We start from the raw sequence: 20,887 nt of genomic DNA, 5'->3' as shown, positions 1-20,887 counted from the left end.
GAAGCAATTCCTGGTGCAGGTTTTCAATAATTGTATGACGATAAGTTGCTAAATTGGATAGATTCCAAAAAGGATGCTGACTCACAATATATAGTTTCCTGGCTGTTGATTGACTTTATGCTGCCTGCTTATTCTATGGTGTTCCTTGTAACAATTTTTGCAAACAGCCAGTCCGAACTACCCTGTTCACTAACAGCATACACCAGCAGGGGGCCCAAAATCACAACTTTTCAGCACAACAGAAACCTAAAGCCAGCCAGCACTTCGAAAATGGGAGTCGCTCTGTGGCTGCATAAGGTGCTGAGAGACCTGCATAAAGTGAATCTGACCTGAGAAACATTGCGAAATGGCACAACATTACAGAGCGGAGGCCTCACTGTTTCCAAATGCTGCACTAGAGGCCATGTTGGAGATAGTGGCAAGCTGGAGAGACGTCATGTATTCACAAAGGTAAATGGTCAAAAAAAAGACATGCTCAAAAGGCAGTGGGAAGAAATGACCATGGATTTTTAAGGCCAGGACACAAGAGCCAAGGATTTGGCTGCAATGAGGTAAGAAGTTCAATGATGATTGTCAAATGCTGAAAATGTGTTGCTGGAAAAGCGCAGCAGGTCAGGCAGCATCCAAGGAGCAAGAGAATTGATGTTTCGGGCATGAGTCCTTCTTCAGGAATGAGGAAAGTGTGCCCAGCAGGCTAAGATAAAAGGTAGGGAGGAGGGACTTAGGGAAGGGGCGTTGGAAATGCGATAGGTGGAAGGAGGTTAAGGTGAGGGTGATAGGCTGGGGTAGGGACGGAGAGGTCAGGAAGAAGATTGCAGGTTAGGAAGGTGGTGCTGAGTTCAAGGGGTGGGACTGAGACAAGGTGGGGGGAGGAGAAATGAGGAAACTGGAGAAATCTGAGTATCCCTTGTGGTTGGAGGGTTCCTGTGCGGAAGATGAGGCGCTCTTCCTCCAGCCGTTGTGTTGCTATGGTCTGGCGATGGAGGAGTCCAAGGACCTGCATGTCCTTGGTGGATTGGGAAGGGGAGTTGAAGTGTTGAGCCACGGGGTGGTTGAGTTGGTTGGTCTGGGCGTCCCAGAGGTGTTCTCTGAAACGTTCCGCAAGTAGGCGTCCTGTCTCCCCAATATAGAGGAGGCCACGTCGGGTGCAGCAGATGCAGTAAATGATGTGTGTGGAGGTGCAGGTGAATTTGTGGTGGATATGGAAGGATCCCTTGGGGCCTTGGAGGAAGTAAGGGGGGAGGTGTGGGAACAAGTTTTGCATTTCTTGTGCTTGCAGGAGAAGGTGCGGGAGTGGAGGTTGGGTTGGTGGGGGTGTGGACCTGATGAGGGAGTCACAGAGGGAGTGGTCTCTCCGGAAAACTGATAGGGGAGGGGAGAGAAATATATATCCCTGGTGGTGGGGTCCGTTTGGAGGTGGCGGAAATGACGACGGATGATATGATGTATATGGAGGTTGGTGGGGTGGTAGTTGAGGACCAGCGGTGTTCTGTCCTGGTGGCGATTGGAGGGATGGGGCTCAAGGGCAGAGGAGTGGGAAGTGGTGGAGATGCGGTGGCCTTTGAAGGAGGTGACCATCTGAGTTGTACGGTATTGGAACTGGTCCTCCTGGGAGTGGTCAAGGTCAATTATTACATCTTCAAATGTCTTTAGCTATTCACTCCATTATTAGCTTCAGTCACTGCTGCTCAAATTCATCTCATCCATACCACTTACCAAAATCATGACTCATTCCTGGCATTCATACACTTCATTCTGCCCTATGCTTTAGCAGTCACACAAGCCAGCAGCCATTTTAATGCACACAGTCAACTAGACAAACATAACAACCAGAAAGACTGAATGCTGCTCATTACCACGTTGCAAAACAAGTTTGCACAGAACCCAAGATGGTGGGAGCTATGCAATGTAAAGTGATGCATCTTGTAAGGAAATACAGAGATCAGCAAAATAGAGTGGTGCTGGAAAAGCACAGGTCAGGCAGCATCCAAGGAGCAGGAGAAGCGATGTTTCAGGCATTAGCCCTTCATCAGGAATGAGGCTGTGAGCCGAGGGGGTAGTGATAAATGGGCCATTTATCTCACCACCCTCTCGGCTCACAGCCTCATTCCTGATGAAGAGCTTTTGCCCGAAGCATTTATTCTCCCACTCCTCGGATGCTGCCTGACCTGCTGTGCTTTTCCAGCACCACACTCTCGGCTCTGAACTCCAGCATCTGTATTCCTCGCTTTCTTCAAGATAGACAGAGTAACCTGGAGACACACATGCACAAATATTTTAAAATGATCAGGTAAGCTGACTCATCCAAGATTTCCATCCATGCAAACAAAGGTATAAAACAACAGATTGCTATCAGAGATGAGGGACTGTAGCACGCCTCTTGAACCTGAAGCATCTCAGAAGAAATTCATCCTCTTCTTCACCCACACTCACTCTCTCTCTCTCCCACACACTCTCCCCCTCTCTCACATGCATGCACGGACATATAAATCTGTGGGATGAATTTGAAGAAACATTCTATTTTGTTCAAAAAGCACACAGTTTGTAAACAGTCAGCCAATGTGGCATTTAATAAATTTCTGCTTTGGAAATAAAACCAGGTTAAGACACAGACTGACTCCAAACAAGGCCTTACAACTAAAATACATTGTCTGACTGGAAATGTCACCTTTATATTGATAACACCTTAAGTCATCTCGTGGCATGACTGGAAAGGAATTCTGGGATTTACATATTAATTAATCAAAACCTGAACTGCCTTTCAATTGATTAAAGATTTAAGAGCCATATTAGGTGTTTGGATGAGTTGTATGACCCTTTCATCTTTTCCTTATAAATTCTGTGTCTAAGGTCTTCCACTCTACCTAGCACCTGATGAAGGAACGGCATTCGGAAAGCTAGTGTTTTAAAATAGATTCATTGGACTATAACCTGGTGTTGTGTGATTTTTGACCTTGTCAGACAATAAAGACATTGAAGGCTGCGACATTCACTTTGTCCATCTCAGACACAAGGATTGTTGTGGGTCCACTTGTTCTCACTTATGTAAATGACTTGGATGTGAACATAGTTCTGGTTAGTAAGTTTGCATTGACACTAAAATTGGAGGTGTATTGGGTAGTGAAGAAGGTTAGCTCAGAGTACCATAGGACCATGATCAGATGGGCTAATGGGCCAAAGAGTGGCAGATGGAGTTTAACTTAGCTAAATGTGAGGTGCTGATTTTGGAAAGGCAAGTCAAGGCAGGACTTATACATTTAATGGTAAGGTCCTAGAGAGTGCTGCTGGACCTTGGAGTGCAGGTTCATAGTTCCAAGATAGTGGAGTCACAGGTAGATAGGATGGTGAAGAAGGTGTTTGACATGCTTTCCTTTATTGGTCAGAGCATTAAGTACAGAAGTTGGTAGGTCATGTTGTAGCTGTACAGGACATTGTTTGGGCCACTTTTGGAAAATTGCATGCAATTCTGTTCTTCCTATTAGAAGGATGTTGTGAAACATGAAAAGGTTCAGAAAAGATTTACAAAGATGTTGCCAGGGTTGGAGGGTTTGAAATATAGGGAGAGGCTGAATAGTCTGGGGCTGTTTTTCCCTGGAGTGTCGGAGGCTGAGGGGTGACCTTATTGAGGTTTATGAAATCATGAGGGACATGGATAGGGTAAATAGAGAAGGTCTTTTCCCTGGAGTGGGGTGTCCAAAACTAGAGAGCATAGGTTTAAGGACAGAGGGGAAAGATTTAAAAGGGATCTAAGAGCCAACCTTTTCACACAGACAGTGGTCCATGTATGGAATGAGCTGTACAATTACAACATTTAAAAGGCATCTGGATGGGTACATGAATAGCAAGGGTTTCGAGGGATATGGACCAAGTGCTGGCAAATGAGACTAGATTAGGTTAAGATATCTGGTTGGCATGGATGTGTTGGATCAAAGGGTAGGTTTCTGTGTTGTACATCTCTATGATTCTGAGGTTTCTTCAACAATGTTCAGGACTGCCTTAACTACCCAAACTGTGTATGTCATGGGACCTGACCTTGCATTGACCATGCCTCTTACCCATGCAAGCCATTTCCATGATTTTGGCACCTCACTTCATCCCTTGAAGTAAAGTGTCTCTCTCACTTTCTCGAATCTTGAATCTAGCATTAGTGTTTCTGATGCTCATTCACCGCCCTGAAAAATAGTTTAAAAAGATCAGATTTAACTTGGTGTGGATTCCTATCCACAATAGCAACTTTGCTGGAGCTATCCATATTCTTCTTGCATGAGGGATGGTCCAATAATCAAATAGGAACTGGGACAACTGGGTATCAGTGAAGCTCTCAGCTGTTTTTTAAACCTGCCTTCAAAGTTTGGACTGCTCTTTCTGCCAGACCACTGGATGATGAATGGTATGAAGCTGTCCTTGTATGCTGAATGCCATTTGACTTTAGGAAGTCCTTGAATTCCTTCCTAGTAAATGATGGCCCGTTGTCTGTGACTAATATTTCCATGAGCCCGTGTATCGCAAAAGATGCTTGCAGCTTTTCTATATATTGTTGCAACTCACCATACAAAGATGGGAGATGACAGAGCAAAGTAGTGCAAGAGGTTCTATGGGAGGGGTCACATTATGGACATGTCTAGAGTATGTTCTGGACAGTGTTGGTATAGGGAGGGCAGTACACATTTGGCAATGAATCTTACCTGGCTATTGGTACTTGAAGATCTTAGTATCATCATGAGCAGTAATGACATTGTCCTGCTATGGCAAGGATTCTCTCCATGTAGAAGAATTCAGTCATAGAATCATAGAGTTGTACGGCACGGAAATGAACCCTAACTGGTCCGTGGAGAGCAGATATCCTAAATTAATCTCGTCCCTTTGCCAGCATTTGGCCCACATTCCCCTTAAGCTTTCCTAATTAAAATATATCCATCCAGCTGCCTTCTAAATGTTCTAATTGTACCAGCTTCCACCACTTCCTTTGGCAGCTCATTCCATACACACACCACCCTCTGTGTGAAAAAGTTGCCTCTTATGTCCATTTTAAATCTTTCCCCTCTCACTTTAAACTTATGCCCTCTAGTTTTGGACTCCCCCAGCCTGGGGAAAAGACATTTTCTATTTATCCTATCCATGCTCCTCATGATTTTATAAATGTCTATGAGTCACTCCTCAGCCTCCAGCACTCCAGGCGATTCAGCCTCTCCCTGTAGCTCAAACCCTCCAACCCTGGCAACATCCGTATAAATCTTTCAGAAATCTTTCAAATTTCACAACATCTTTTCGACAGCAGGTAGATGAGAATTGAATGCAGTTCCAAAAGTGGCCTAACCAATATCCTGTACAGTCACAACATGACCTCCTAATTCCAACACTCATATCAAATACCTTCTTCACAATTCTGATAACCTGTGACTCCACTTTCAAGGAACTATGAGCCTACAATCCAAGGTCTCTTTATTTTGCAACACTCCCCAGAACCTTACCATTAAGTATACACATCTTGCTCTGATTTGTCCGAGTAAAATGTAGCACTTCATCTTTATCTTGATTAAACTCCATCTGCCACTTCTTGGCCCAACAGCTCATCTGATCAAGGTCCTGTCATACTCTAAGGTAACTGTATTGGCTGTCCACTACACCACCAATTTTGCTATTATCTGCAAATTTACTAACCATACCTCCCATATCCACATCCAAGTAGTTGGATATTGGGCAATGTGGCACTCAGCTCCCGTTGCCCTATTGTGGTACATTTTTCTACTGTCTTCAGAAATTGGGTGGATATAAATGAGACAAAAATGGTTGATGCAGCTATGAGTGCTGTGGAGGTGAAGGAAAGGGAGTGGGATGTTCCGAGTGAATGTGTCAGCAGGACAGAGAGCATCTAAGGCTAGTGTTCTCGGAGTTTTGAATGGGTGAGAGAGGAAGGGAACACGCTGTATACAACAGTGAGAATGGCAGGCCACAAGCCTCGATAGGTGGCGGGTTCAGTAGTCGAGATGGACAGATATCAGCAAGAAGATGGTGGTACTTAATCTCGCAGAGCGGAAAAGGCTATTAACCTTCTTATGGCATTGCTGGGCATTTCTTCAGTCTGTAGACAACACACTGACCCAAGTGACACTCTTGGGAAACTAGGGTCTGGCAACATAATCTCTTATGCCAGTTCTGAGGAAAGAGGTAATCTATCTGCTTCACTGCCCTGTCCACCAGGAGAGCCATGTCTCTGTCAGCAAACCCGAGGGGACACCTTTCTTCAATTGGGCAATTCTTGCCATACTACAGCTGTGCAGGAAGGTTGGAGTGACAGTGCTAGACTTGGTGCACCACTGAGGCTTAAACCTATGCCAAAGCAGGCATCCTATGTGATGAGCATTAAATAGGTCATGTGGGAGCAAGGTAGGCACTGCACTTACATTGGCATTGGCTTACTCTGAAACATACACTCCCCATCTCCTGTAACCTGGCCCACTGTCGGCTATTTGTGTGTATAGGAGTTTCTGTCTCAGGCAATTCCCCAGCAATGACGATGCCAAGAAGGTGCACCACATAAAAACAGTCACTGCTACATGTTGGCCAGTGAGTACACAACATACATGCCTGTAACACCAACATAGCAAATGTGCTTCTGCTGAGAAGGCAAAGTGACCAGTTGTAGATGTATCCTCCTCCCTCACTTCTTAGCTCTTTTAGCTTTCCCATGCTAAATGTGTTAGAACATAGAACAATACAGCACAAAACAGGCCCTTCGGCCCACGATGTTGTGCCAAACATCTATCCTAGATTAAGCACCCATCCATGTACCTATCCAATTGCCGCTTAAAGGTCGCCAATGATTCTGACTCTACCACTCCCACGGGCAGCACATTCCATGCCCCGACCACTCTCTGGGTAAAGAACCCACCCCTGACATCTCCCCTATACCTTCCACCCTTCACCTTAAATTATGTCCCCTTGTAACACTCTGTTGTACCCGGGGAAAAAGTTTCTGACTGCCTACTCTATATATTCCTCTGATCATCTTATAAACCTCTATCAAGTCACCCCTCATCCTTCGCCGTTCCAACGAGAAAAGGCTGAGAACTCTCAACCTATCCACGTACGACCTATTCTCCATTCCAGGCAACATCCTGGTAAATCTTTTCTGCACCCTCTCCAAAGCTTCCACATCTTTCCTAAAGTGAGGCGACTAGAACTGCACACAGTACTCCAAATGTGGCCTAACCAAAGTCCTGTACAGCTGCAACATCACTTCACGACTCTTGAATTCAATCCCTCTGCTAATGAACGCTAATACACCATAGGCCTTCTTACAAGCTCTATCCACCTGAGTGGCAACTTTCAAAGATCTATGTACATAGACCCCAAGATCCCTCTGTTCCTCCACCTGACTAAGAACCCTAACATTAACCCTGTATTCCGCATTCTTATTTGTTCTTCCAAAATGGACAACCTCACACTTGGCAGGGTTGAACTCCATCTGCCACTCCTCAGCCCAGCTCTGCATCATATCTAAGTCCCTTTGCAGCCGACAACAGCCCTCCTCACTGTCCACAACTCCACCAATCTTCGTGTCATCTGCAAATTTACTGACCCACCCTTCGACTCCCTCATCCAAGTCATCAATAAAAATTACAAACAGCAGAGGACCCAGAACTGATCCCTGCGGAACTACATCCACTGCTCTACCCTCATCCACATGCTTGGTCACCTCCTCAAAGAATTCAATAAGACTTGTAAGGCAAGACCTACCCTTCACAAATCTGTGCTGGCTGTCCCTAATCAAGCTGTGTCTTTCCAGATACTCATAAATCCTATCCCTCAGTACCCTTTCCATTACTTTGCCTACCACAGAAGTAAGACTAACTGGCCTGTAATTCCCGGGGTTATCCCTATTCCCTTTTTTGAACAGGGGCACAACATTCGCTACTCTCCAGTCCCCTGGTACCACCCCCGTTGACAGTGAAGACGAAAAGATCATTGTCAACGGTACTGCAATTTCCTCTCTTGCTTCCCACATAATCCTAGGATATATCCCGTCAGGCCCGGGGGACTTGTCTATCCTCAAGTTGTTCAAAATGTCCAACACATCTTCCTTCCTAACAAGTATCCCTTCTAGCTTACCAGTCCGTTTCACACTCTCCTCTTCAACAATACGGTCCCTCTCGTTCGTAAATACTGAAGAAAAGTACTCATTCAAGACCTCTCCTATCTCTTCCGACTCAATACACAATCTCCCACTACTGTCCTTGATCGGACCTACCCTCGTTCTCGTCATTCTCATGTTTCTCACATACGCATAAAATGCCTCGGGGTTATCCTTGATCCTATCCGCCAAGGATTTTTCATGCCCTCTCTTAGCTCTCCTAATCCCTTTCTTCAGGTCCCTTCTGGCTATGCTGTATCCCTCCACTGCTCTGTCTGAACCCTGTTTCCTCAACCTTATGTAAGCCTCCTTCTTCCTCTTTACTAGACATTCAACCTCCCTCGTCAACCAAGGCTCCCTCACTCGACCATTTCTTTCCTGCCTGATAGGTACATACATATCTAGGGCATGTCGTATCTGTTCCTTGAAAAAGTTCCACATTTCCACCACATCCTTCCCTGACAGCCTATGCTCCCAACTTATGCTCCTCAAATCCTGTCTTATAGCATCGTAATTTCCCTTCCCCCAGTTGTAAAATCTACCCTGTTGTGCGCACCTATCTCTCTCCATAACCAAGGTGAAAGTCACAGAATTGTGGTCACCATCACCAAAACGTTCACCCACTAACAAGCCCATCACTTGTCCCGGTTCATTACCGAGTACCAAATCCAATATGGCCTCCCCTCTGGTTGGACAATCTACATACTGAGTTAGAAAAGCTTCCTGGACACACTGCACAAACACCGCCCCATCCAATCTACTTGATCTAAAGAGCTTCCAATCAATATTTGGGAATTGAAGTCGCCCATGACTACGACCCTGTGGCTTCTGCACCTTTCCAAAATCTGTTTCCCAATCTGTTTCTCCACATCTCTGCTGCTATCGGGGGGCCTATAGTAAACACCCAACAAGGTGACTGCACCTTTCCTATTTCTGACTTCAGCCCATACTACCTCCAAAGGCAGATCCCCCTCAAACTTCCTTTCTGCAGCCGTTATACCATTTCTAATTAGCAATGCCATCCCCCCTCCTTTTTTACCACCCTCCCTAATCTTACTGAAACATCTGTAACCAGGAACCTCCAACAACCATTCCTGTCCCTCATCTATCCACGTTTCCGTGATCTTGCTTGTTCTTTTCCATGTGCTTCCAGGTGGAATGATAGTGCGCAGCTGTCTGCCACTAGCTTTCAGCTTTAGCGTTAACAGATTATTGAGAACCCAATCATCTGAACTCCTTTCTCCCTTACCTGCCCAATCCATCAACACCCAAAGTCTTCACACATCCCCAGAACATCAGCCAAGCCAGGGAAATGAACCTGCATTGTCTCACTTTGGAGCCTAAGTCCACCCCTTAATTTCTGAGGGTGGTGATGATGGGATTATCGTGGCTCAGCCTGACTGGCTGGCAGTGACGGGCATTTGCCCAGACCTTTTACTGGTAGCCACATGCCTCCAACTGTGGCAGACCTCCCCTTCCTGTCACCTTCCACCCACAGCCCTATGGAGACAAAGGACTGACCATGATCTGCTCCCTGAAGCACCATGGCACACACCCCTCCCCCAACCCACCCCTTAACAAAGCCACCCTGACCATTGACATTGGTCATGAATGGAGTGGGATGTTGTCCTTGACTAACTGAAGGGTGGCCTCATAGAATTGGCTAGTTGTACTGAATTAAAATGAAACCGAGCTAGTACCTTTAAGAGTTATATTTACTTGATGTATAAAGTTAAAAATCACAGGACACCAGGTCTATTTGGAAGAACTAGCTTTCAGACCCTGCTCCTTGCTCAGGTGGTTGTTTGCAGCATTGCCCCAAAGGCAAGTGCTTCCAAAACCTGTTAGACTATAACCTGATGTTGTGTGATTTTAAACTTTGTTCACCCCAGCCCAGCCCAGCACCTCCAAATCTTGATGAATAAAGTTTAAGATGCCACTGTGTTGTACACATAACTATATCCATATACTCTGTGCTCATATTTCATACACCATAAACAGTAAAAGAAATCAATAAAACTGTGTGCCGCAATAAAAACATATTTTTTAAAAAGACTGTGTCAGCATTAATAATGTTCATATACAAAATAGAATAGAGTCTGCCCCTGGCTGTAGATTGACTTTATGCTGCCTGTTCATTCTATGTTGCTCCTGGTAACAATTCCTGCATACAGCCAGTCTTAACTACCCCAAGATCACAACTTTTCAGTGCTACAGGTACCTAAAGCCAGCCAGCATTTCGAAAATGGGAGTCACTCTGTGGCTGCATAAGGTACTGAGAGACCTGCATAAAGTGAATCTGACCTGAGAAACAATGAGAAATGGCATAACATTACAGAGGGAAGGCCTCACTGTTTCCAAATGCTGCACTAGAGGCCATGTTGGAGATGGTGGCAAGCTGGAGAGATGTCATGTATTCACATAGGTAAGTGGTTAAAAAAAAACGCATAGTCAAAAGGCAGTGGGAAGAAATGGTCATGGATTTTTAAGGCCAGGGCACAAGACCCAAGGACTTGCCTGCAATGAGGTAAGAAGTTCAATGATGATTGTCAAGTGGTCAAGGTCAATTAGATTAGATTACTTACAGTGTGGAAACAGGCCCTTCGGCCCAACAAGTCCACACCGACCCGCCGAAGCGCAACTCACCCATACCCCTACATTTACCCTTTACCTAACACTACGGGCAATTAAGCATAGCCAAGTCACCTGACCCGCACATCTTTGGAATGTGGGAGGAAACCGGAGCACCCGGAGGAAACCCACGCAGACACGGGGAGAATTAATATATCTTCAAATGCCTTTAGCTATTCACTCCATCATTAGCTTCAGGCACTGCTGCTTAAATTCATCTCATCCATTCCACTAATCAAAATCATGACTCATTCCTGGCATTCATACACTTCATTCTGCCCTTTGCATATAGCAGTCACGCAAGCCAGCAGCCACTTTTCATGGACACAGTCAACTACACAAACATAACAGCCAGAAAGACTGAATGCTGCTCATTATCACATTGCAAAACAAGTTTGCACAGAACCCGAGGTGGTTGGAGCTATGGAATGTAAAGTGATGTATCTTGGAAGGAAATACAGAAATAAACCAGATAAGCGGAGTAACCTGGAGTACACATGCACAAATATTTTAAAATGGTCAGATAAACTAACTCATCCACAATTCTCATCCGTGCAAGCAAAGGTACAACACAACAAATTTGTATCAGAGATGAGGGATTCACCTGGTATGGAGCCAGTCTCTTGCACCTGGGCATCTCAGAAGAAATTCATCCTCTTATTCACCTACACTCTCTCTCTCTCTCTCTCTCTCTGCCCCCTCACATACACACCTCTCTCTGGCTCTCTCACACACGCACACACATATATATATAAATCTGTGGGGTGAAATACATTCTATTTTGTTCAAAAAGCACACAATTTGTAGACAGTCAGCCAATGTGGCATTTTATAAACTCCTGCTCTGGAGGAGTTAAGACACAGACAGACTGCAATCAAGACCTCACGCCTAAAATACATTGTCTGACCGGAAGTGTCACCTCCTTAAGTTATCTTGTGGCAGTGACTGGAGAGGAATTCTGGGATTTACATATTAATCAATCAAAACTGCACCTCCATTCTAACTGATTAAAGATTTAAGAGCCATATTAGGTGTGTTCAATATGTTCGGATGAGCTGTATCACCCTGTTTCCTGGGTCTGTTTCCACATTGCAGGGAATCTAATCATATTATAAATTCTGTGTCTAAGGTCTTCCATTCTATCTAGCACCTGATGAAGGAGCAGCACTCCAAAAGCTAGTGTTTTCAAATAGACCCATTGGACTAGAACCTGGTGTTGTGCAATTTTTGACTTTGTCAGACATTAAAGATGTCGAAGCTGCGACATCCACTGTGTCCATCTCAGACACAAGGATTGTTGTGGGTCCACCGTTTGTTCTCACTTATATAAATGACTTGGAAGTGAACATAGGAGTTCTGGTTAGGAAGTTTGCAATGACACTAAAATTGGAGGTGTATTTGACAGTGAAGAAGGTTAGCTCAGAGTACCATACGACCATGATCAGATGGGCTGGTGGGCAAAGGAGTGGCAGAAGGAGTTTAACTGAGCTAAATGTGAGGTGCTGTATTTTGGAAAGGCAAATCAAGGCAGGACTTATACACTTAATAGAGTTATAGAGATGTACAGCATGTAAACAGACCCTTCAGTCCAACTCGTCCATGCTGACCAGATATCCCAACCCAATTTAGTCCCACCTGCCAGCACCCGGCCCATATTCTCCAAATCCTTCTTATTCATATACCCATCCAGATGGCTTTTAAATGTTGCAATTGTACTAGTCTCCACTACTTCCTCTGGCAGCTTTTTCCATAACGTACCACACTCTGCGTGAAAAAGTTGCCCCTTAGGTCTCTTTTATATCTTTCCCCTCTCACCCTAAACCTATGCCCTCTAGTTATGGACTTCCCCACCCCAGAGAAGAGACTTTGACTATTTATCCTATCCATGCCCCTCATGATATTGTAAACCTCCAAGAGGACACCCCTCAGCTTCCAACGCTCCAGGAAAAAAACCTCCCCAGCCTTTTCAACCTCTCCCCAGAGCTCAAATCCTCTAATGGTGGCAACAACCTTGTAAATCTTTTCTGAACCCTTTCAAGTTTCACAAAATCCTTCTGATAGGAAGGAGACCAGAACTGTACACAATATTCCCAAAGTGGCCTAACCAATGTCCTGTACAGCTGCAAAATGACCTCCCAACTCCTGTATTCAATACTCTGACCAATAAAGGAAAGCATACCAAACATCTTCTTTACTATCCTATTTTCCTGTGACTCCACTTTCAAGGAACTATAAACCTGTACTCCAAGGTCTCTTTGTTCAGCAACACTCCCTCGGACCTTACCATTAAGTGTATAAGTCCTGTTAAGATTTGCTTTCCGAAAATGCAGTACTTCACATTTTTCTAAATTAAACCCCATCTGCCACTCCTCAGCCCAACAGCCCATCTGATCAAGGTCCTGTTGTACCTACGATAACAGTACTGGGTGTCATCTGCAAATTTGCTAACCATACCTCACATATTCACATCCAAGTAGTTGGATGTTGTGCACCCTGCCACTCATCTTAGCTCCCGTTGCCCTATTGTGGTACATTGGATGGGTATAAGTGAGACGAAAGTGGTTGATGCAACCATGAGTGCTGTAGTGAAGGAAAGGGAGTGGGATGTTCCAAGTGAGTGAGTCAGCAGAACCGAGAATATGTAAGGGTAGTGTTCTGGGAGTTTGGAATGAGTGAGAGGGGAAGAGAACATGCTGTATACAACAGTCAGAATGGTAGACCCTGAGCCTCGATGGGTAGTGGGTGCAATAGACGAAGTGGACTGAGATATCAGCAAGAAGATGGTGGTACTTAATCTCGCAGAGCGGAAAAGGCTATTTACCTTCTTACGGCATTGCTGGGCATTTCTCCAGTCTGTGGACATCACATTGACCCAAATGGCACTCTTGGGAAACTAGGGTCTGGCAACATAATCTCCTATGCCAGCTCTGAGGAAAGAGGTAATCTATCTGCTTCACTGCCCTGTCCACCAGGAGAGCCATGTCTCTGTCAGCAAACCCGAGGGCAATTGGGCAATCTTCAAAAGGGCAATTCTTGTCATACTACAGCTGTGCAGGAAGGTTGGAGTGACAGTACTAGACCCGGTGCACCACTGAGGCTTAAACCTGTGCCAAAGCAGGCATCCTATGTGATGAGCATTAAATAGATCATGTGGGAGCAAGGTAGGCACTGCACTTACATTGACATTGGCTTACTCTGAAACATATACTCCCCATCTCCTGCAACATGGCCCACTGTCGGATAGTTGTGGAGTATATAGGAGTTTCTACCTCAAGCATTTCACCAGCAATGATGATGCCAAAAAGGTGCACCATATAGAAACAGTCATTGCTACATGCTGGCCAATGAGTACACAACATACAAACCTGTATCACCAACATATCATATGTGCGATGCCAATGTGCTTCTGGCCTAGTGACCAGTTGTAGATTTATCCCCCTCCACTCACTTCTTAGTTCTTTTAGCTTTCCCATGCCAAATGTGTTCTTGCTTCTCCTTCTCCATGTGCTTCCAGATGGAATGATAGTGCGCAGTTGTCTGCCACTAGCTTTCAGCCTTAGCATTAACAGGTTATTGAGAACCCCAAGATCTCAACTCCATTTTCCCTTAACTACCCATTCCATCAACACCCAAAGGCTTCACACTTCCTCAGAACATCACTCAAGCCAGGGAGATGAATCTGCGCTTGTCTCATGTTGGACCCCAAAGTCCACCGCTTTCCCCCTTAATTACTGAGGGTGGTGATGATGGGATTATCATGGCCCAGCCTGATTGGCTGGCAGTGACGGGCATCTGCCCAGACCTTTGACTGGTAGCCACGTGTCTCCAACTGTGGTAGACCTCCCCTCCAGCTACCCTCCAGCCACAGCCCTATGGAGACAAAGGACTGACCATGATCTGCTCCCTGAAGCAGATGGATGTCCTGAAGAAAGGTTACACCTTAAATGTCATGTTCTCCACCTCCTGATGCTGCCTGGCTTGCTGTGTTCTACCAGTCTCCTGCCTGTCTATTTTGGATCCAGCATCTGCAATTTCTCTTGTCTCTAACATGGTACAGGTGGCAGCCTCATGTTATCTATTGATGCATGGTAAGATGTAGGCACCCTCAACTGAGTACAGTTGCAGTGTGCAGACACATGCCTGCTTGTAAGGCTGTGTCTATTGTCACTGCAAGACAGGCCAAGTTATGCATGCTCTGGCCACACTGCACCAGGTGAATGTGCTCTGACAGATCCACTGGCAGTTGTTCACTGTGCAGCAGCTGTATCCAATACAGCTATGTGCTGCTGGTTGCTGCTGTGGCCTGCTACATAGTGTGGGATGCAGGGTACAATACCAGGGCATTGCAAAGAGACCAGGGTAATATTGATGGGCAGATTGGGTATTGGGTGCCTGTGGTGGAAGGATATATGTGGCTGGTGCTCATAGGTCATGTCCTGCTTTGCAGTTTGGCCAAGGGTAACAAGGCAGACCTTTTGGAGCAAGCAGCCAGTTGAATCTGCCAAGTATCCATGCTATTCTCCCTGCAGAAATGTCCCAAAGTTTGTTTGGTAAGATTGTAATCTGTAGCGAGTTGGGCTGCTAACAGGTCATTTAACAAATGATAATGAGTATCAATGGGGAACTCACTGCTCCCTGGAGAGAATTTCACCCTATAACTTGAGCGAAGGGGAAGTTACAACGAGATGATCTTGACATCAAGATGACCATCTCGCCTGATTTTACTATGCAACTCGCTAAGTTGCTTAAAAGATTCTATCATTTTTTAATTCAACTTTCTCCTACCAACTCATATAAGACAGTAGATTTAACAGCATATTAGAATGATTGCTTCTGGACACACATAGAAACATAGTGAACTGAATTATCATCTTTTAAACGGTTAAAGCTTTAACGTTATGGATGTTTATAATTGTCCTTTCTCATCTTTCCTATTCTTGATCAGAATGCACAAACAATTAGAGTCGACCATGAGTTCTCAGTCTAATCATCTTTCTTTGCCAGTATATTTAGCTGTTAGAATTTACTGGCCTCGTTTAAATATAAACTATATTTTCTCAGTATTTTGACAAAATCCTAAATTTCAAGCATCTTGCAAAAATGTGACTGGGGACGGGAAATTACAGGATGGCTGGGTGAAAGTAAAAGCTAGATATACTGAATTAAAATGTACTGGAGCTGGTACATTTAAAAGTTATAGTTATTTGATGTATAAACTTAATCACAGGTGGTTGCAATGAATGAGCGGTGCTCTGATAGCTAGTGCTTCCAAATAAACTTGTTGGACTATAACCTGGTGTTGTGTGATTCTTAACTTTGTCCACCCCAGTCCAACACTGGCACGTCCAAATGTTAATGAATAAAGTTTAAGATGCTACTGAGTTGGAGGATTCAAGATGGTGGCGACCCAGCAAATCTGAGTCTGCAGTGCTCTGCTTAAGATTCGGACAAAGTGGGGTACTCGCCTCCACCTCACCCTTTCAATCATTTAAAATAGTTTTTGCCCACCATGGTTAGTTATCTTACATCAAACTTGGATAGCTTGGTGTTGTTTTTAAAATGACTAAAGGCAAAAACTCCCACAGCTTGTAACAGGCAGGGACCCCTCCCGCAGCAGCAGAGATGTCCGTGGCTGCCTAGAGGGCTGCCTGCGAAGGCGAGCATGATCTCCGGGCTCACCAAGCTTCAAGAGAAGATCAACACTCTTATTGAGGCGTCCCGGTCCAGGTGGGAGTCAATCTCAGTCATGCTGCAAAAGCATGACCAAGAAATTCAAAAACTTGAGCAGCGCGTCGGAGGGGTGGAGCAATGTGCCGCGGCTTCGGAGATGGCTGCTGAGTCATCCGTGGGTCAGGTCCGGGCTCTCGAGCAGCGAATCCAGACCCTGGAGGAGTGCATCGACGACCTCAATAATCGGGACCGTCGGAAAAATATTCTGTTGCTGGGCCTTCCCGAACGGGAAGAGGAAGGCCAGCTTGTAGACTTTTTGGGCGATGGCTCCCACAATTATTGAAGTTGGAGTCGGGACCAGATGGGTGCGGGTGGAGTGGGCCCACTGGGTTGTTGTATGCAGGCCCAGGTTGGACCAGCGCTCCTGACCGGTTCTAATCCGACTCCAATTCTACAAAGAAAAACAGATGCTCCTGGAGGCCTCCAGAGTCCTGGGGATGGATCCCCAGACCATGATGCACAAGGGCTCCAGAATAATGTTATTTCAGGACTTCTCTCCAGCTGTGCTCTACAAAAGGAGGGCATTCAATGAGGCGAAGAAGTATCTGAGAGACCTAAATATCCAATACTCCATGCATTATCCAGCAACACTGTGCTTCAGCCATAGAGGATCATTTTACAACTTTGGGTCGCTGGAAAAAGCAAAATAATTCTTGGACTCTCTTAAATAGGGACTTGAACCATATGGATAATGACTTTTATTTGCCCTCCATTTGTTTGCCCCCCTTTTTATCATCCTTCTTTTACTCATTTTTCCCCGGGGGTGGGGGGGGGGGCTTGTTCTTTACTCTTTCCTTGGTTTCCTTTTTATAGTTCATGCGGATTACTCGATTTGTGGGCGAGGGGGGTTTATTTTGTCTTGCCCTTTTCTTAAGAGCGGGATCTTCTTCTTTCCTCATTTTACTTAGTTGCCTAATAATTGCTGAGATTGTAATATTGTAATTTTATGTATTTTTTTTACTGTGTTTGCTAACGCACCCAGATGTTGGTGTGGTGGGGGTGTGTGGTGGAGGTGGTGGGGTTGGGGTTACTCACTTTTAAATCTGGTTTTATAAAATATTTGAATTTGTCTACTCCACTCTATAATGCCTGGGCCGAGGTCAGGGCCCTAGCTCGGAGAAGTTATCGATAGGTAGTTATGCCCCTGGGAGCAAAGGGAAAGTCTCCTTTCAAATATGTGTTGCGTTTTTTTTTTCACTTAGGAATAGCTTTTAATTGTGTTGGTTTAAATGTTTTAAAGAATTTTTGTATTTGTGAAATTCTTCCAGTCTTTATCCAAGGTTCTTTGAGTGGGGTTCTTCCTCCTGGGGGACCTTGGGCTTGCCTGGATGATCATGGCCAGCCATTCACTTAGATGGTGCACCTGGAGTGTCAAGGGGAGTAATTCACCAATCAAAAGGAAAAAGGTATTATCAAGTCTCAAAGAAGAAAGGGTTGATGTAACTCTCTTACAGGAGACACATCTACTTGACAATGAACATATAAAGCTACAACAGGGTGGATTTGATCAGGCTTTTTTCTCTTCTTTCAGTTCAAAAAGTAGGAGAGTAGCCATTTTTATTTGGAAGAATCTTCCTTTCCAAATGTTAAGCCAGATAAAAGATGAGTCTGGTTAGCATATATTGATCAAAGCCCTAGTACATGGAGAGCAATATGGAATTTTGAATCTTTATTGCCCCTCCTGCACACCCCTTTAAATTTGTAATGGAAGCGGTTCTCTAAGTTGATGGATCTTGGAGTCCGCCATACAATTATGGGAGAAATTTTTAACTGTATTGTGGACCCAGAGATAGATAGGATACCTAAGAGCACTACAGGTATATCTCTGAGATCTAAACAATTGGCGGATTTGAATAAGGAGCTTGGGCTAATGGATGTATGGAGGTGTCTTCATCTCCAGGGTAGAGACTTCACTTTCTACTCTAACCCACACACGTGCCATACCAGAATTGATATGTTTTTTGCCCCCTCGACCCTTTTGAATTCCATATTGTCTTGTAAAATAGGTAACATAGCTATTTTTGATCATGCCGCAGTATATATGGAAGTCAAGATTAGGGATGATGGGATAAGCCTCTGACATTGGCATATGGATCCCTTCTAATTGAAGGATAGCAAATTTATAAAGTATTTTTTGCAGGAATTCAAAACCTTCTGGGAAATTAATTCAGGTACGGCCAGTAACCCTTCGATGATGTGGGATACCATTAAGGCATATGCACGAGGCTTGATCATCTCATATTCTGCAACCCGGAAAAGACAAAAGGGGGAGCAACAGCGCCAGCTCAAGGCTCACTCGAAGGCATCTGAGACAGTGTATCTTAACAGGCCTTCCATTACTAAGGTACAAAGGATCACAGCCCTTAGGGCAACCTTGAATACTGCACTTACCCAAACAGCAAAGAGGGAAATGTTATTCACAAAGCAGAGATTATATGAACATGGTGATAAGCCTGGCAGATACCTTGCATACCTTGCTAGAAAGAAAAAGGCTCCTCAAGCCATTATGTCCATTAGAGAAAGTGCTGGTACCCTGACTTGTGATCGTAAGAAGATTAATACAGCCTTCAGAAAGTTCTATTTTGAACTGTATAAATCGCAGAACTGTGAGGATAGAACTGAGAGGATGGAATCCTTTTTTAAAAATTTGACTCTTTTGGGCTTAACCTCAGAGCAGGTGTCGATCTTGAATGCCCCCCTGACAACCCATGAAGTACTCAACGTGGTTAGGCAGCTTCAGAGTGGCAAAGCACCTGGACCAGATGGATTTCAGGTCGATTTCTATAAAGAATTTATAGGGGAACTGGCCGGGCCACTCATAAATATGTATAATTAGTCACATAGTCAGGGCTGCCTCCTGCCTTCGTTGAGAGAAGCAAATATCTCTCTTATTCTTAAAAAGGGAAAGGCCCCAGAAGATTGCACATCATATAGACCCATATCCTTACTAAGTGTGGATTTCCAAATTCTTTCTAAAATGTTAGCATTAAAATTGGAGAGGGTCTTACCATACATCATAAAAGAGGACCAGATGGGGTTTATAAAAGGCCACAGGTCAACTAATAATATCAGAAGGGTCTTAAATATGATACAAGCCTGCCAACAGGGAACAATGTCGGGGTTAGTTGTCTCCTTGGACGCAGAGAAGGCATTTGATCAGGTAGAATGGCCATATATTTTTTATACACCGGAAAGGTTCAGTGTTGGAGAAGCATTTAGTAAATGGGTTTCAGTGTCATGCAACAATCCCAAAGCAGCAGTGATTACGAATGGTCTAAGTTCGGATAGCTTTAGTGTTGGCAAGGGATGTAGTTGGGGATGTCCTCTTGCACCATTATTATTCACGCTAGTGATTGGACCACAGGCGGAAGCTATACGAACTGACCCTAACATAACGGCCCCAAGGGTTGGATCGGGCAAACATAAAATCACTCTATATGCAGATGATGTCCTCCTCTTAAGTGATCCTTTGATATCCGTGCCCCACCTAATCCAAGTGATCAATTTATTTAGTGTGTTCTCAGGCTATAAAATCAATTTCATGAAATTGGAGGCCATGCCATTGGGAGGTCTTGCCTGTGTATCTAATTTACCAGACGGATCTTGCTTTTCCTTTCGGTGGTCACTAGAAAGTTTTCTGTACTTAGGTATTTTTATCACCCCAGTATTTGCACAGCTGTATAAAGCTAATTTTGTGCACTTATTAGAGAAAATAAGACAGGACCTCCAACACTGGGAAGATCTCCCAATATCCTGGTTAGGCAGAATAGCCCTAGTTAAGATGAATATTCTACCTCGTCTATGATACCCTATGAGAATGCTCCCCCTGTGCTACCAAGACATGCATTGCGTAAGCTTTACGGCTGGCTCAGCTCTTTTATTTGGAATCATAGATGGCACCTAATTAAATTAGAAAAGCTGCAGCTTCCACAAATAAGGAGAGGAATGGACTTTCCAGATTTTAGGAGGTATCAATTGAGCTCCTTATTGTCATATGTAGCTGATTGGGTCTCTTGTGACCCACAATCAATCTGGCTAGATATTGAGACCTCCCAAGCAAAATGTCCCCTCATCAATCTTTTATTTATGGACAAAATGAGAACTACTATGGACTATTGTAAAAACCCTATTGTATTAAATACAATTAAAGCCTGGAGGATAATGTGACAGGGTAACCTGCAAAAAAGCCTCTCCTTATACTCCTATAGTGGGAGCATCAGGATTTCAGCCAGGGGTGACAGATGCTACATTTAAAACTTGGAAGTTCAGAGTTATCTCCTGCTTGGAAGACCTGTTCGATGGGGAGGTTATGATGTCCTTTGAGTAGCTGCACCAGAAGTTTGGACTGCCTAACAGGGACCTTTTTCGGTATTTTCAAATACGAGACTATAT

The sequence above is a fragment of the Hemiscyllium ocellatum genome, chromosome 17 (assembly GCF_020745735.1).
Source record: "Hemiscyllium ocellatum isolate sHemOce1 chromosome 17, sHemOce1.pat.X.cur, whole genome shotgun sequence".
Taxonomy (NCBI): domain Eukaryota; kingdom Metazoa; phylum Chordata; class Chondrichthyes; order Orectolobiformes; family Hemiscylliidae; genus Hemiscyllium; species Hemiscyllium ocellatum.
The sequence above is the reverse complement of the archived record's forward strand: the minus strand, read 5'-3'. Positions refer to the sequence as shown.